Source organism: Delphinapterus leucas, chromosome 3 (genome assembly GCF_059928025.1).
Source record: "Delphinapterus leucas isolate spDelLeu-1000000601 "Yukka" chromosome 3, BTC_Dleu_Yukka2, whole genome shotgun sequence".
Taxonomy (NCBI): Eukaryota; Metazoa; Chordata; class Mammalia; order Artiodactyla; family Monodontidae; genus Delphinapterus; species Delphinapterus leucas.
In genome coordinates, this window is record NC_143131.1 from 96,768,449 (window position 1) to 96,787,312 (window position 18,864).

Sequence of the window (18,864 nt, forward strand, 5' to 3'; positions counted from 1 at the left end):
TAATGATTACCACCAAAGCACTTCTTGATATTTATTCTTCTAATAATGAGTTGTAAAGATGCCAGAGTCAAACTGAGAGGTGAATGCCAGACTCCCTCACTATCTGGGTGACTTGCTATTTCACATCCGTTTTCCAGCTTTATTTTAGCATGATTCAAATGTGTGCCTCTGCAAAATGATAAATTACCACAAGCCCTGAACTTTGGGGTCATTGTGAAAGTAGTCACTGAATATCAAGCGCCTATATAAGGATTCTTTTTATTTTTTAATTTATTAATTAATTAATTTATTTTTGGCTGTGTTGGGTCTTCATTTCTGTGTGAGGGCTTTCTCTAGTTGTGGCAAGCGGGGGCCACTCTTCATCGTGGTGTGTGGGCCTCTCACTGTCGCGGCCTCTCTTGTTGCGGAACACAGGCTCCAGACGCGCAGGCTCAGTAGTTGTGGCTCACGGGCCCAGCTGCTCCGCGGCATGTGGGATCTTCCCGGACCAGGGCTCGAACCCGTGTCCCCTGCATTGGCAGGCAGATTCTCAACCACTGCGCCACCAGGGAAGCCCCTATATAAGGATTCTTAACCTATATAGATTCTGTCTTCAGAAGGTCTATGAAAGTCCTGAAATTGCTACATTTTGTGTATATGTGCATACACATTTTTTCCCTAAGATGTCTATAGCATTTACAAGCACTATCAAGTCTGTAACCCAAGAAAGGTTAAGGACCAATCGGTTCGAAACCTCTTCAGAAGTCTTTTTTTACATACAGTAAATGTTTGCCATCTCATTTCCTTGATATACAGCATGTACCTCTAGAGGAATGAGGATACAATGTTTGTTTACTTATCAATCTTACTTTAATTTTACAGTCCAGAAAATTTGTGGCCTTTTCATAATACAGTGGTATTTCTTCTTTATGTGAAATCATATTTTAATGCAAATTCAGTGTCACTGAGTGAATGTGATTGATAAAATGTGAATGATGCTTTACATAGTTTTATTATTTACGTACCTGGATTCATTATTAAAGGGGGAAAGAAGGAAATTTTCGTATTTTACATGTAGTTTGTTTTATGAAGTAAAATAATTTAAAATAAATTTTGGATTGAATTTAAAATGTTCATATTCAGAAAACACCTGCCCTTTTTTTTTTTAAAGAAAATACCTGCTTTTATGGAAATACTAAACCCTAACACATGCTGTAGAAATAGGATCTTATTATGCAGAAAATGGTAGTATAATATACAGACTAAACCATAGTTGATTATTATGAGTGTATGTGAATATTTTGTCCTATTTGAATTGGACTTGACAATAGAGTGAGAATCCTTCTTTAAAGCTTTAGCTGTTGCTTCCTGGACCTTTGTGTTGCCCAAGGGAAGCAAACTTCCTAGAAAGTGGAACTGTAGAGAGAGCTGAAAATGAACAAGAGGATTAGAAGATGTAATTACAGTCTAACCTTAATTAATATTTTTGAACTAGGCAATGAGTAATTTATTTGAAAATTCCAACACCCAAGGTCATAAAATTTATCACCTACATTAATGAGCAAATGTGGAGCTATTTTGCTGACTTAGGAATTAAATTTTTGAAAACAAGAAATTTGTGTTCTGTCACCAAAGAAAGGAAGCACAGTGGTTATGTTAATTAATAAAAATACTGGAATTAATAGCCATTCTGGGGTGTTTCCTTGTTATAGACACTTTTACATATTACCTCATTTGATCTTTACAGCTGTATGAGATAAATAATACTGCCATTTTGATGAGGAAACTGAAACAGAGTAGCTTGTTCAAGGTGTTCTTTGGGACCTTCAAAACCAGGGAATAATAGGTGCTCAATATTTGTTAAATTGAATTGCATTGGTATCTGTGAATCTCTTATCCTTTCCTTTTTTAGTGTTTCCATTTCCCCATTTATCTGTGGTTAAATTATGGCCTCAGGACCCCAGGACTTGATACATATAACATGGAAATGTCCCCAGTGAAATATGTGCTACCCTGTCAGCAAGATTGTTTAGGAGAAATATGACCTACTTTATATAATCCTATGTAAAAGGTTAGTGAAGTAGATTTCTTATACCTCCACTCCTAATTAATCACCAGTTACTGGACTGGCGATTGGGTGAAATACTGAAGGTCTTTTCTGTACAGCTTTCTTTGCCTCTAGAGATGGATCCTTATTTTTCTTAATAATTGGGGTAGTTAAGCAATCTGTAATACAGTTTTTGCTTACTTTGATTTGGTTTCTTGGGAAGGAGAGTATATTTTATGGATATACCATAATTCTGTTTTTGCTCCCTCTCTCACTTTGCTATCAGCCTCATTTTAAAATAGTAGCTAATTCTGTGAATGATAACAAATTTGTATGTTGTGGAATATGAGAAAAAGAAATGAAAATTTATATTGTATAGTCAGCATTTTATAAAGACCTATGTATATGAGGAACGTTTACTTACATTAAATAATAATTCCTCAGCATATTTTAAGTGTTAATAGCAAGTATTGGTGCATTATGGTCAAGTTCATTTAGTTGAAGGGAATATGATAGAAAATAATATTAAGCGATGTCCTACTACCTCTCACTTTTATAAAAGGGAGCAATTTTTAAGAGTCTGTGAAGATTATATCACATATTTTGTTTATGCAGGTATAGTACTATATTTAAAAATAAACGGCTTTTTTCCTTATTCTCATTTGTTTATAATCACTGTTTTAATATTGCCTAATTATTTAGATCAATCCAGAGTGTGTGTTGTTTTTTTTTCAAATGAAGATTTGCTTTGTGAAGAAAATTTTGGTATGAATATTAGAAGATAGACTGAGTACGTAGAAGAAAAACAATATTTTCCCTTCCTAATATAGAGGTCAGACTAGAAAAGCAGCTCTTGAAGTTGTCCCTGTGGGAAAGGAAAAGCCTTATCATTTACAGAATTTGATATCAAGGGGACAGTTGTTTTGAAGTAAGACAACCCAGACCATTACAGCACTGATAATTTTCTCCAAGTAGATTAGAGGTTTAATCATAAAAGAACACAATGTCCAGTATTTTTGGATACAGTGTTTTTGCATACAGAAACAGCATTTTTAACTTTAAGGAAATTCTTTTTCCTTAGATTTATATTTTTTAACCATTATGTAAAAGTTTTTATTATTGGAAAAGGAATAGATAGCAAACTGATCAGAAGATTTTACATTGAGGAGAAAATTTGAATTTCTACATAGTTTTTATTAGTAATATTTTCTGTTGTGGTTCTGTTGATTCAGAAGATTATTTTACTTCTGATGAAAAGTTGATCACATAAGATGCACATACGTAATATTTACGCAAGCCAGAAATTTTTGTTCTTGGGCTTTCAATAGAAATATAAGACAAATCTGATGTTCTCATAGGAACAGTTTCCAAAATAATAGTTTGGTTTTTTATCTAAGACCTGTATTTTTACCAAAATTATTACAAACTTCATAGTTAATCACCAGTAAATTTTACACGTCTAGATAGAACTTTCCAAAGTGGATATAAATTAAACATAGCAGTTCTAAATTATAATTTTTTTCAAGTTTTTATTATATCCTATAATTTCTGTACTATAGTACTAAAAAGATGAAAACTTTTAAATTGGGATTGTAGAATTCAGAAGGTTGGGGGGGCAGAGGGTAGATTTTAATAGATCCTTTTGAAGATCCTTTTGAGTAAACTGAAACATTAAATAGCCATTTAAAAAACCCAAAGATTTATGTATTTTTATGAAAGCATTTTTAAATTCTGAAGGTAACAGATGACTATTATAGACAATTTGGAAAATACAGAGAAATATAAAGAAGAAAAAAGAAATCGCCCTGATTCTACCACCCAAAATGAATCACTTAATAGTGAACTCTTCACAGATATTGACTACTATGTAGATTTTGGGTTGTTTATAAATTTTCACAAAAATAGCTTTGTCTTGCACAGTTTCTAAGGATACTTGCTAATGACAGCACAACACAGTTTTCTAAATAAATTAACCCAACTTGGTAAACAAAACCAACAGTTCTTTATTCAAAAGTTCAGGAACAGTACATGGGCTAGCTGTAGGAGGGAGTTTCTCTAATCGAGGTTTGGCATACATTTTCAGAAAGCAGGGAAAGTGGAACCATATTTCCAGGACGTAGTCCCTTGGCGAGACAGGATAGAAGAAAGAATAGATATTGTAAGAACACTTTAGGCCCAACCTTGGGTAGTAAAGAAATAAAGACTCAAACAGAACTTATATTCAGTCTTTTGTCATTAGAAAACTTCAGCTAGCCTTGAATAGGGTCTTGAGTCCTCCTTGACATGAACCTTCTTAGAGAGTGTTATGGACTGAATTCTATTCCCCCCAAATTTATATGCTGAAGCCGTAGCCCCTAATGTGATTGTGTTTGGAAATAGGGCCTTTAAAGGGTTAATTAGGGTTAAATGAGGTTATAAGGGTGGGTCCCTAAACCAATATGAGGGATGTCCTTATAAGAAGAAGACGAGACACCAGGATTGCATGCACACAGAGAAAAGACCACGTGAGGACAAAGGGAGAAGGCGGCTATGTGCAAGCCAACGAGAGAGGCCTCAGTAGAAACTAACCATGCCGGCACCTTCATCTTGGACTTCTTCTAGAACCGTGGGAAAGTAAATTTCTGTTGTTTAAGCCACCCAGTCTGTAGTAGTTTGTTATGGCAGCCCTAGCAAACTTAATAGAGAGTAAAGCTTTTTTTTTTTTTTTTTAAGAATAATGGGTCTCCAAAGATATCAGGTGCTAATCTGTGGACCCTGTAAATGTTACCTTATAAGGAAGAAGGATCTTGGCAGTTTTGATTAAGTTAAATATCTTGAGATAGATTATTCTGGAATGTCTGGATAGGCCCTAAGCACAATAAAAAAGTGTGCTTATAAGAGAGAGAGGCAGAGGGAGATTTGACACAGACATACATAAGAGAAGTTGATGGTGTCCCTAAGGTAGAGACCAGACATGGCCACAAGTCAAGGAATACTGGCTGTCACTAGAAGCTGGAATAGGCAAGAAGTAGATTCCTAGAGGGAGCATAGCCATGCTGACACCTTCATGTTGGCCTAATGTAACTGTTTTCAGGTTTTGTGAGTGAATAAATTCCTGTTGCTTTAAGCCATCAAGTTGGTGGTAATTTGTTACAGCAGCCATAGGAAACTAAAACAAATAGCTACTAAAAATACCAGATAATTTTCAGCATGTGTTGAAGGAATCTTAGGATTTTGTGTCATATGAGATTTGCCTCTTATTTTATGAAGTTCTGAATTATGTTGATTATTTTTCTGTTGTTGAGCCATCATCTTATTCTTGGATAAACTCACTTAATTCTGATTTTTTTAATACACCAGTGAATTTGATAATGTTTTGATGATAGTTTACTTAGAATTTTTTTTTAAATTAAGGAATGAAATTAGCCTCTAGTTTTCCTTTTTCATACTGTCTTTGTCAAATTTTGGTCATAAGGTTATGTCAAATTTGTTTGAATGTGTGGCTGGAGCCCCGATTATGCTAACTTTGAAAGCCAGGCATCAAAGCTAAAGCTTCCTATGTCGACAGTTGGGAGCTATTGTTGGTTCTTAAGCAGTAGAAACCTCATGAAAGGGGTGGTTTAGGTAATAAGACATAACAGTACATTTAATAGTCATCTATAGTTACCTATAAAACATAATCAGATATTACAGTCTCAGATAACAAATCCAGGTACTGAGTTTCTTGAACATATTCCACTTCATTCATGTTCTTCAGCAGTGAAGGCTTATGTGGGTTATGGGACATTCATAACCCACATTGGGAAGCAAAGGCATGCTAAGCCACCAAAGGGTGAGTGACTGAAAGGTGACCATATTTATCTTTGCCTCTTGATTCTTTTTTCCATTTTGTTCTTGTTTGGAAGAGAATCATAAGAATTGTAGGCATCATAGAATCATAAACTTCGGGAATGTTAGTGGATGATAGGAAAATATCTGTGTAGATCAGAGTTTCTGAACTGTGGCTTTGGATTCTGTGAGAAAAAGGAGTGGAGATATTACTGAGGATCCATGGACCCATATGCAAACCAAGCATTATCTAAACACTAAAAAAAAAATAACATTCATCTGTTATTCCACATTTTCAATATACTAAATTATCTCATTAAAAAATCTATATCATCAACTGAACAATTATATTTTTGAATTTGTAGTACATTTGTTTGGTTTTTAATGTTTTCAAGCAACATTAATCTACCTACTATTCCATGGTAGTCTGTAATTTTTTTGTTCATTTGTTTGTTTTAAAGGGACTGTCTTTTTTTTTTAACATCTTTATTGGAGTATAATTGCTTTACAGTGTTGTGCTGGTCTCTGCTGTACAACAAAGTGAATCAGCTCTACGTGTACATACAGCTATATGTATACATATATCCCCATGTACCCTCCCTCTTGAGCCTCCCTCCCACCCTCCCTATCCCAACCCTCTAGGTCGTCACAAAGCACCGAGCTGATCTCCCTGTGCTATGCAACAGCTTCCCACTAGCCATCCATTTTCCATTTGGTAGTGTATATATGTCAATGCTACTCTCTCACTTCATCCCAGCTTTCCCTTCCCCCGCTGTGTCCTCAAGTCTGTTCTCTACATATGCATCTTTATTCCTGCCTGCCACTAGGTTCATCAGTGCCATTTTTTTTAAGATTCCATATATGTGTGTTAGCATACGGTATTCGTTTTTCTCTTTCTGACTTCACTCTGTATGACAGACTCTGGGTCCATCCACCTCATTACAAATAACTCAATTTCAAAGGGACTGTCTTCTAATCAAACACCAATCACTTTCTCTTACTGCTGAGGATATTCATGATTATACTGTTACTCATGTTTACACATCTGGTTAGTCAGACTCCTGGTCAGAGCCTGTGTTTTCAAAATTCCTTAGAAATTCCAAGAGTTCCTAGATTTATAGCATTAATTACTGGTGTTTAACTGAAAAAGTATAGATACCTGCACCTTTTGACCTTGAGCTGTGCATAGATTGAAAGTTATATTGTTGTATTTTGAAAGTTAACAAGATAGCTCCTGTTTTTATAAAATAGTTCTTAAATCAAAAAATTTTTTTGTACTTTCAATTTAGTAAACTGTTTTTGAGGTGGTCCCGCTGATTGTTTTGGATGTTATGTTTTAGTTCTAGCCACCACTCTTTGTTTAAATGGGTAGTAAGTCAAGAAGAAAATAAGGGTGAATTTTTGGAGACCTTTGTTTGTTTTCCACAATTTTTCTTACCAGAGGAAAAATAACTAGATAGGAAGACAGACAGTTCAACAAGAAAAAATAATAATAATAAAAACTGTGTAGCAGGTTTGTGAGAAAATGTGCTGAGTCCATTGATCTATGCATGTCCTTTAGTGAGCAGGTGGATGTGAGTAAGCCTCAGAGCATCAGCCAGCACTGGTAAGTGTGTGATAATTCCAAATAGAGATGTGGTGAAAGGAAGAAAGAAAATGTTAACGCTCCCTGGGGTATTAAGGAGTTGGGTCAGGGCACAGAGCACAATTAAGAAGAAATTATGATGACTTACTCTCTAGTGATAGTTAAGTCCAATTGAAACCTCTTTGTTCTCATGAAAATATTCCCAAAGCTGTAAAGAATAAGTAGTAAGACAGTTTATGTGGATCTTAAGAAAAGTTAGTTTTGGATGTTGGAATTAAATTTTAATAGTTTAATTTGGAAATCTGTTCATCCTGAAATCTATCTTAGTAAAAACAATTCTAACATGGGTTAGAATTATTTTGGTTGACAATTATAGTTTCTGTATCCATCAGGCTATCAAACTCTTATATTCCAAATGATATTAACTTGACTCATTAACTCATCTAGTTAAATGGGAGTATGTTTTTGGAAGTAGGATAGTAGAATGGAAGTACAAGAGTCTACTTGTAATCATAAAGTTGACACAGGGTTTAATGAGTGAATTTAACCTTCTATTCAGGAACATATGGCTGGACAGAAAGAGACTCATAAGAAATTATCTTGGGTATTTATTTTGACCTTTTGTTCACAGAAGAAGCTAGAATTCAAAAGAAAACAACATTTAGACTTTGTTTTTTACATTATGATTATTTTATTTGATTGGTATCTGCAGATTGCTCTTAATTAGACTATATAAAATATTTAATAGTGTTTTGTGTTGTTTTAGTTGTCTGTGTTTCTTATTTCTTTTAAGTTGACATATTTTACTGTATTTTTACTGTCCATATATAAATTATACATTGCCAGTCTTTAAAGGAATCATATATTCTATATTAAATATTTTTCTTAAAAAGAAAGAACAGGATAAAATGTGAAGAAATGAAATCTAGGAACTACTTTAGAAACATCAGTGGATTTCTACTTATTTAGTAATAAGGAATGTAAAATAAGTTGAATTTACATACCAGAGGAAAAAAGTTTTCACTGCAAAGTAAAATGTGAAGCAAGAAATGAGTATGCTTATCCATATTTTACATGAATGTAATTTATTCAGCAAATGACAGTTGAGTTCCAAACTGGTGTTAGAGTCTTTCCTAGGCTCTGAGAATATATTTGCAAACATATTGGTGAATCAGACATTACATTTATAATTGGAAATTTTAGGAGTTCTAAGAAGGGAAAGGTCGTGGTGCGTGCAAAGCACAGTTTAGGGAGCTTAACCTAGTCCAGGGAACCTCAGGAAAGATGCAAGCTGAGACATGAGCTGAAACTGTAAAGTTGAGTCAGAGCCAGCAAGAGGGAAAGGGTTTGGAGAGAGTTGTAGGCGGTGGGAATTGCTTGTTCAAAAACCCTGTAGAGACAGTAATGTAGGAAACTCTAAAAGATGTTCATGATCACTCGAATGGAGGCAGTGAGATGAGGTGAAGCCATCCAGACTGGAACGATTCAAAAGGCAACACTTGAAATCATCTGATTAAAATAAGGTACTCAGCATAGCCGTGAGAATGCAGGTATTTTAATTGGTGCTCCTTGCCTAATTGCTTAAAAGCATTTTTATGTTTCTAAGTGCTGAATTCATTTTACATTTTTTTTTTTTTTTGCGATACGCGGCCCTCTCACTGTTGTGGCCTCTCCCGTTGTGGAGCACAGGCTCCGGACGCGCAGGCTCAGCGGCCATGGCTCACGGCCCCAGCCGCTCCGCGGCATGTGGGATCTTCCCGGACCGGGGCACGAACCCGTGTCCCCTGCATCAGCAGGCGGACTCTCAACCACTGCGCCACCAGGGAAGCCCACTGTGCCACCAGGGAAGCCCCATTTTACATATTTTTTAAAGGAAATCATTTATTAGAAACATCATTATAAGTCTATGGAAATGGTTTTACTATTAATCTCCTATTTTGTTGTACTTTTTTTTTTTAACATCTTTATTGGAGTATGATTGCTTTACAATGGTTCACTTTGTTATAAAGCAGAAACTAACACACCACTGTTGTACTTTTTAAAGAGCAAAGCATTTTAAACTTCCATCTCCAGGTCTGTTCCCTTAATTATGTATGATCTTTTCTGTCCTTCAGTCCAGGTCCTATAAGGAAACGAGTTTGGAATTTAACTCAACCCTTTTTTACACTGAACCAATATTTTTTCATTGAGAAATAGTCCATAAATTCTTGCTGCTCAATTAAGTGTTAATCTATATAAGGAGGGAAATTGCTTTTTTGTTGTTGGTCACTAGAATTAGAAAACTACATGTACAAAGGAACCATCTGTGTTTTTAGTCATCATTGTATCTCCAGTGCCCTTCATTGCCTGGTGTCTTATTGATGCTGTATAAATATTTGTTAATTGGATTAATACTAAATTTTATTTTTAAGCCCTGCTATTTGATAGTTCCATGGTTTTGTGATTAAAATCTAGGCCTCAGTGAATGAAGTATTATAGTTGACTTGAGTAATCTTTTAAATTTAAATATAAGAGGGGTGAGAATATTATTTTAACATTATATATATTATATAATAATATATAATATATATTATATATATTATATAATATATATTATTTTAACATTATATGTATCATTTAAGAAACTATATGTGAATCTTTAGTTTATGAGGCTCCTTTTGAAATCAGTGTGGGTTTGATATTAAGATGACATATAGAATAAAAAACATAAAAAACAAGAATTGGATTGTTCATGAATTTTTATATTTTAGGTTTATTGGGAATCAGACAAAGCAATTATATACTTGAAACTACGGTATTTTCATTTGTAGGGATACTATAAATTTTTCTAGTCATATCAAACTCTTAAAAAAATACTTATATGCCATAAAATTTATCCATTGTGAGTATAAACTTTAATAAATTTTTGCAAATTTATGGCGGTGTGCAGCCATCACCACAGTCCAGTTCTAGAATATTTGCATCATCCTTAAAAGTTCCCTTTGGAACATTTGCAGTCAGTCCTTGCACCCAACCCTAGGCAACGACTGATCTACTTTCTGTGTATATAGATTTGTCTTTTCTGGAAATTTCCTACAGTTGGAATCATATATGGTCTTCTCTGAATTCTTTCACTTAGAATAATGTTTTTGAGGTTCCTTGATGTGTGGAATATATCAGTGATTGATTACTTTTGTTAAATAGTTTTCCATTGTCCAAATATATCCTATTTTGTTTATCCATTCAGCAGTGGATGGTCATTTGGATTTTTTCCCGCCTAGGACTGTTATTCATAATGCTTCTGTAACATTCATGTGCAAGTCTTTATAGGGAAACATGTTTTCATTTCTTTTATGTTAAAACCTAGGAGTAGAATTGGTGGGTCATATGGTAAGTTTATGTTTAACTTTTTAAGAAATTGCTGAACTCTTCCAAAGTGGCTGTACCATTTTACATTCCCACCAGCAAAGTAGGAACCTTTCAGTTTTTCCTCTTCCGTAACACTTGATACCATCAGTCTTTGTGATTATACCCATTCTAGCAAATTTGTAGTGGTGTATTATTGTGGTTTTGAATTTGCATTTCCTTAAAGACCAGTGATGTTGGGAGTATTTTCATGCACTTATTAGTCATCTTGTTTTCTATTGTGGAACGTCTATTCAGATCTTTTGTCCGTATTTTCTTGTGTTGTTTGTCTTCTTATTAATGAATTGTTAAAGTTCTTTACATATTCTGGGTACAAGTACTTTTATCACATTTGCAGATATTTTCTCCCAGTCAATGGGGTGTCTTTTTGCTTTCTTTCTGATGTCTTTTCAAGAGCAGAAGTTTTTAATTTTGATGGTCCAATTTATCAAATTTTTCTTTTACAGATTATGTTTTTAGTGTCATATCTAGGAAACTTTTGCCTAGCTCAAGATCAAAAAGATTTTCTCCTATGGAAGTTTTCTTCTAGGCATTTTATAGAGGAAAAAGTCTTCAACAAGGAGTGTTGGGACAATTAGATGGCTATATGGGTTTTCCTTTAATTTCCAGATAATTTCCTGGTGGCTGTTTTGTCTAAAATCAAATTGTCATAAATGAAAGGCTTTGTTTCTGGATTTTTCTCTTCTGGTGCATTGATGTATATGTTCATCTTTAGACCAATACCACATTGTTTTGATTATTGTAACTTTATAGCAAGTTTTTGAAATTGGGTTGTATAATTCCTTTGACCTTGTTCTTTCTCAAAATTATTTTGCCTACTTTACACTCTTAGCATTTCCATATATAAATTAAGAGCGGCTTGTCAATTTCTATGAAAATACTTATTGGGATTTTGTTAGAGATTATGTTTTATCAGATGAAGTGGGGAAAATATCCACTTTAACAATTTTGAATTTTTCAACGTATAAACATGAAATGTAGCTATGTATTTATTTACATTTTCTTTAAATTCTCTTAAAGATGTTGGGTAGTTCTCAGTGAATAGCTCTTCTACTTTTGTGGCTAAATTTATTGCTAAGGATTTTTTTTAGAGCTCCTATGAGTAGAATTATTTTCTTAATATCACTTTTGAGTTGTTGGTGGTATATAGAAATATAATTTACTTTTTTTAAATTAATTTTTATTGGAGTATAGTTGATTTACAATGTTGTGTTAGTTTCTGTTGTACAGCAAAGTGAATCAGTTATGCATATATATATATCCACTCTTTTTTAGATTCTATTCCCATATAGGTCATTACAGAGTATTGAGTAGAGTTCTCTGTGCTGTATAGTAGGTTGTTCTTAGTTATCTATTTTATATATAGTAGTGTGTATATGCCAATCCCAATCTCCCAATTTATACTTTTACTATTGGCCTTGTACCCTGTGACTTTGCTAAATGCATTTACTAGTTCTAGTTGTTTGTTTGTTTTTGGAAATTTCTTAGGATTTTTTCATATGTCTGAGAGTACAAACATTTTATTGTTGTGTTGTTGTTGTTGTTTTAAAGATGATTTTGTTTAATGCTAGGATTTCTATTACACCAAACAATTCTTCAGAAGTTGGAGTCACGATATAATCACTACTATTATATTACCTTATGTTAGTAATTAAATTTTTTATAAACTTTATTTTTAGAGCAATTTTAGGTTTACAGAAGAACTGAACAGAAAGTACAGAGTCTCCATCTATCCCATCTCTCCCTGCATAGTTTCTCCTATTATTAACATCTTGCTTTAGTGCAGTACATTTGTTACAATTGATGAACCAATATTAATCCATTATTATTAATATAAAGTCCATACACTGTTATAACTTATGCTTTAAATAATTATATATTTTCTTTAATTAAGAGAAGAAAGGAAAATTTTTGCATACTCTTTATGTTTACCCATATATTTACTCATACTCTTCTTTTCTGTAGACCTGAGTTGCCTTTAGTCTTTCAGACTGAAGAATTTCTGTTAGCATTTCTTGTTATTCAGGCCCACTGACAATATATTTTGTTTACCTAAACATGTCCTTATTTTACTTTTATTATTGAAGGATTTGACCTGGAAATAGAATTCTTGGTTTCTGTACTTTATGTTGTTTCAATTTCTTTGGCTCCATAGTTTCTGAAGAGAATTCAGTTTTATCATTTTCCCCTTTATGGAATTTCACTGGCCCCTTTCAAGATTTGGTTTTTACCTTTGACTTTCAGCAGGATTTTTTGTTTGTTTGTTTGATTTTTTAATAAATTTATTTATTTACTTTTTGGCTGAGTTGGGTCTTTGTTGCTGCATGCAGGCTTTGTCTAGTTGCAGCGAGCAGGAGCTACTTTTTGTTGTGGAGTGTGGGCTTCTCATTGTGGTGGCTTTTCTTGTTGAGAAGCATGGGCTCTAGGCGTGTGGGCTCAGTAGTTGTGGCTCGCGGGCTCTAGAACACAGGCTCAGTAGTTGTGGCGCACAGGCTTAGTTGCTCCGCAGCATGTGGGATCTTCCCGGACCAGGGCTCGAACCCGTGTCCCCTGTGTTGGCAGGCGGATTCTTAACCACTACGCCACCAGGGAAGCCCTTTCAGCAGTTTGGCTGTGTTTTTTTTAGTATAAATTTTCCTTGTATTTATCCTGCTTAGATTTTATTTAATTTCTTGGGCCTTAACCTACTATTTTCCATCAAATTTGGGAATTTTTCAGCCATTATATCTAAGGATATTTTTTTCTTGTCTTTTATCACCTGTCCTGCTAAGATTCCAATTACATGTGTTGGATCATTTCATATTGTCTCATATGAACACCTCTGATGTTCTGATCATTTTACTTTGCTCTTTCTTCTGTTTTACCTTTGGCTTGGGTAATTTCTATTAATCCAACTTCAATTTTTCTGATTCTTCCCCTACCATCTCCACTTTGTTGTGCTCATTTGGGAATGTTTTATTTCAATTACTGTACTTTTCAGGTCTGGAGTCTCCTTTTTTTTTCCTTTAGCTTCCATTTTTCCCTTGAGATTTCCTCTATATTCACTCACCAACAGCATGTTTTCCTTATATTTTTTGATCATAGCTTCTTTGAATCATCTTATCTGCTAAATTCAGCTTCTGAGACAGAGTGCACTTTTTTTTCCTGAACATAAGTAACATTTCCTGTTTCTTTGCATGTCTAGAAATTTTTGGTTGTAAACTGGACATTGTTGATTATATGGTGAAGTAACTCTGAGTTCTTTCATATTCTTTGTTTTTTAAAAATTTTTATTTATTTGGCTGTGCCGGATCTTTGTTGTGGTGTGTGGGATCCTTAGTTGCGACACATGAGATCTTTAGTTGCAGCTTGTGGGATCTTTTATTTCTGGCATGCAGGCCCTTAGTTGCGACATGCAGGATCTAGTTCCCTGACCAGGGATCATACCTGGGCCCCCTGCATTGGGAGCGCGGAGTCCCAACCACTGGACCACCAGGGAAGTCCCTGTCATATTATTTAGAGGTCCTTGTTTTTTTGATCCAGTAGGCTTCTGTGAATTGAAACTACAAATGTTGTCTCCTATGCATTATACAGCTTATAGCTTCCCACTGATGTTTTCTTTTTTTAGCCTGAACCCTTGTAGGTCTCCCTTGTGCCTGCAAAATTTGGCCATTAGCCCAAGGATTTAGGCTAAGATGGTGTTCATGCTTTGTATTGTTTCTTTGCTTCTAAGGATTCCCTCCTAAATGATAGTGGCTCTGGTGACTTTGGGCTCTCTTCTCTGATAGTAAAGTCTGTCCACAGTCATCTTTTTCCCACTCAAGCTGTAAATGATTGATGAATTAACTCAGTTAATAATAGCATTACAAATAAAAATCTGATTTTTTTTCCTCTTCCTACTTTTTCATCAGGCTTCATGGGTCTCCTATGTTCATGTGTAATTTTGCCATCAGCCAGGAATTTGCGTAGCTTATGCTCTGCATTTGGGTCTTCATGCCTTCTGAGGTTGACTTGCTGCCAAGATTTCCTCTTTAAATTTTCAGCTGCTTTTCCAGCCCTAAACTCTAATTTGTAACATCTTTAGCCAGTGTGGCTGCATTTGTTTTTTTCTCCATTTTCTGCAGCTGTAGCTGTAGCTGTGGAGCTTGGTCAGTGCCTTGGGACCAGTAAGCCATGAACTCTTAACCCATTCCACTTTCATTTTTCAAAATTAAACTCTCTTCAGCCTTATATGTGCTTCTGAATACTTTCCAGTGTCATAATTAGTTTGTTTGTATTAATCTTGTATTTTATCACTGTTACCTCTGGCATTTTGTGTGACCACTTCAGTCATCCACCATGACCAGAAGTTGAACTTATTCATCTCTATTGATTTTAATGATACTTTTTTTTAAAAAGCCTCTAAACATTCAGTAAAATATAAGTGAAGTTTTTAGGGATTAACTTATACCTCCGTTCTCCCAGATTCATGTTGACAGTTTATACTGTTTTTAGGGGACAGCAAATTTATATTTTAGCTGATAGGCTCTTGAGTTTCTGTAAGGTGTGTGTGTGTGTGTGTGTCTGCGTGCATGTGCATGTGTGTGCGTGTGTGTGTGTTTAATAGTACAGTTAAAGTCACTGTTCATTCTTCACATCTGTCGGAGATTTAGGCATTTGGTTGGGAAATAGTTTGGCATTGAACTTGGTGATGTTATTGGGGAACTTAAAAGACAGTGCAAATATTTTTATTCTCAAAGGAACATTTTATGTTACACTGTTTTGTAGGACACTTTCTTCTATTGTAATCTAACCAATTTTTATATTTTCTCTAATGGCTAGCATTGTACCTACTAATGTGTGGTCAATTTATTGAATTATTCCCAGTTTAAATCAATAAAAATGTGTTACTGTCCTTTGTATTTTATGTGGATTAATACCCCTATTTACATGTGGGAATGTGCTTTCTCTGGTGAAACTGGAACTTTTGTCTCTCCAGCTTTTCTAACATATTAACCTCTATTGTTAACTATTCTAAATATAGTTTCATAAAACTGTTGGGTTTTAGAGCTGGAAGAGAAACAAATGATTAGTACTATGACCTGCTTACTTTATTGGTGAAAAACTAAAGTACAAACAGGTAAGGTAATACTTTACTCAGTTGATTATTAATATATAGTATCAGAACTAGTTCTTGAACACAGGTCTCCTAAACCTTACTTCATTAACTATTTTTCTACATCTAACTCTACTCCCTCCTCAAAAAACTTATAATAATGTCACTTTTAAGAAACTTTCATGTCCCTTTCAAGAAACCATCCCACCCACAATTATAAAATTTTCTTACTCAGATTTGATTAGCACGTACAGCTTCCTTTTTTTCTCCCTCAGGTTTCAGAGTATTTATAAGCTGCAAATTCATATTTTAAACTTTTACTTAGAATGGAACATCAGTAAGTTTGTAGGTGTGGTTTTTGTAACAACTGTAGAAGAAATTAATTCCAACATGAGTTTTCATTTTAGAGTGTGCTTATTTTATGCAAATTATCTGTAAATGGAAAATAAATATGGAGATGGGCAGGTAAATAACAAGAATCAGTTTAGGCATGTTGTACAATGCCTTATCTAGTGTTGTGAGGTATGGTTGGGATATTGGAATTCCCCTAATGATGGCAGGGATTCCCCCTCTCTCTCTTTCCCTGTTTCTCTCCCTCTCTATCTTCTTCCCTCCTTTCCTTCCTCCTTTGTCCCCTTTCTTCCTTCCTTCTTCCTCCTTTTCATCCTTCTTTCTTTAATTAGTGGGTTATTTTAAATACTTGTTCTAAACCTTAGCTCTTTTTCTAAATGACCCTTTGAGTGTGTTAGGACTTGGATATATGTCTTGAAGAACTTTTGGTATAAAATTACTCAAGGCAGAAACCTAGGATTTATTCCTTAAGTCCTTTTTGGTATTCCCCATTCATTTCTTAGCTTAATTGCTTCTGTCTTCAAATTCTGTCTTGAATCTACCCTCATCTCCTTATATCTCCTTTAACTTTCCTAACTCCTGCTGGAGCCCCTTTAATCCATTTATACATAGTTTATACACAGTTTAAAGCTGACCTTCTTAAAATATTATTTAGATCACATTACTCCCTGCTTAAAACACTTCTCAATAGCTTTCTGTTGTGCTTAGTATAATATCCAGATTCTTTTCCATGGCTTATGATACCTTGTCTGATTGAGCCCAGTTCTGTAGCTCTCCAGCCTGATCTTGTTCATTGACCACAGTCACATTGATGTCCTTGTAGTTCCTCAAGTGCTAGTGTTTTTCTGCTGTGGTTTACTTCACATCCTTTTTCATCTGCCTGGAAGTCTTTTTCCTGCTTTGCACATAGCTAACTTCTCTCACTTTATCAACTCAAACATTATATTGTTGGAGAGGCATACCATGAGCACCATGCCCATCCCAGTTTATTGTTAGTTTCCTTTTTAGCGAACAGCTTGCAGTTATTTTGCCTGTTTTCTTGTATTTTTGTCTGTCTTTCTAAAATTTAAATTTCATGAGAGTAAAAGGACCCTAAATGCACTGTGTGGCTCATAATAAGCATTTGGTTTTCACCAACTGCTTGAGTAAAAGTTAAAGTTTTTTGGACAAGTAGTTCAGCTTAAGCTAGAGAGTCTGTGGAGGAAAGAAAGGAGCTTGTAAACTGTAATTAATTAATTGAAAGAACCTGTAAAATGTTATCATCTAGTCTTACATTTTGGATGTAGCCATAAATTTATTTTGCCACTATTAAATATGGCATTCAGAATGTAACAGCAGACTGTAAATGTGTCTTAAAGATTTAAGTGCTAGTGTTCCAGACTGTTTATCAACTGAAAATTTTTTGTGTTGCTTAGAGGTAAAAGACTTATCATTTTTAAATGATTATGCATAAATTAGCTTGACCATTTTGTATTTGGTTTTCTCATTTGTGACATTTTGTGTCATTTATGCTTTTCATTTATTACTTATTTTGAGTGTATCATGTAGTCTATTTCCTATGGACTACAAAAGAGTTTTTATAATTCAAGTGGTAAACAGTTTTTTAACTTTCACTTTTTTAGAAGCTGAGTGGTGGTTGGGTTTGAAGTGCAGTACAAACAGTTGGGCATATTAATGTGTTTTGGTTGTGGGGAGGACCTTGAAGTTGTGGGATCCACACTCTCATTCATTCATTCATGATGTGGAATGTTGAGTTCCTAAGGTTTGAGGGGAAACAGGAGATAAGCCTGATAAGACTTAAGTGATCTTCATTTCTTACCCTCACGCCAAGCCTCTTAAATTTGAGGAAATTCATCTTCTGCCGTTATTCTGAAAAGCAGTAACTCTTCTTGGTGTGGGTAGAACAGTTGGGGAATTCCAGCATATTATGGAAGCACTTTAAGCATTATACAGCCCTATGCAGGGTACTTGAATTCTGCGCCTCCTGGTTAACCTCAAGAAGGAGACTGAGGACATGGTTCATTGTCGTATCCCTTATTGCTGCTTCTAGCCTTGGCTAATGATACTCTCAGGTTTCCACTCTGTGCACTCTCCGAGGAGCTGCCAAACAGAATGCTTCTGGGGCAGAGGTCCTGCCAAAACGCCCCTAAGCTGCTGCTACCACCACTTACTTTTTGTGTAAGGTAGATTCTAAGCTCAGTTCCATTATTAATCAAGCAAGTTTAATAATAGCAGCACCTACCCCATAACGTTATTGTGAGAATTCTTTGAGTTAATAATATTTTTCACATCAGGTGGCACTAGGCAAATATCATTTGTTATGGTTTTCATCATCATGAAGAAAACCAGCTCCCCCCCCAGTACCATTAAGGATGCTATAAAGACGGTCATAGGGGAGAAGACTACTTTTCTAAGCATTCTGGAATAGTAAGTCTATTCTAGGATATGTACTCTTCCCCTAACCTCTATTCCTTTCTAAATCATTCTTAACTTTGTCACGTCTATCAGAATAGAACATTCCCAGAGTCTCAAGACATACATGTATTATGCCCAACCTCAGTTTCTCCATGCCTCACCATTCCGGAGACCCACATGCAATCACATTAATGGTAATAA

At 34.8% G+C, this 18,864-nt stretch overlaps 1 protein-coding gene across 5 annotated transcripts in view; it reads left to right on the forward strand.

The window, feature by feature from the left end:
• Positions 1-18,864, forward strand: part of COMMD10 (COMM domain containing 10) — a 218,387-nt gene that overhangs the window by 92,540 nt on the left and 106,983 nt on the right. The gene's annotated exons all lie outside the window — the stretch shown is intronic.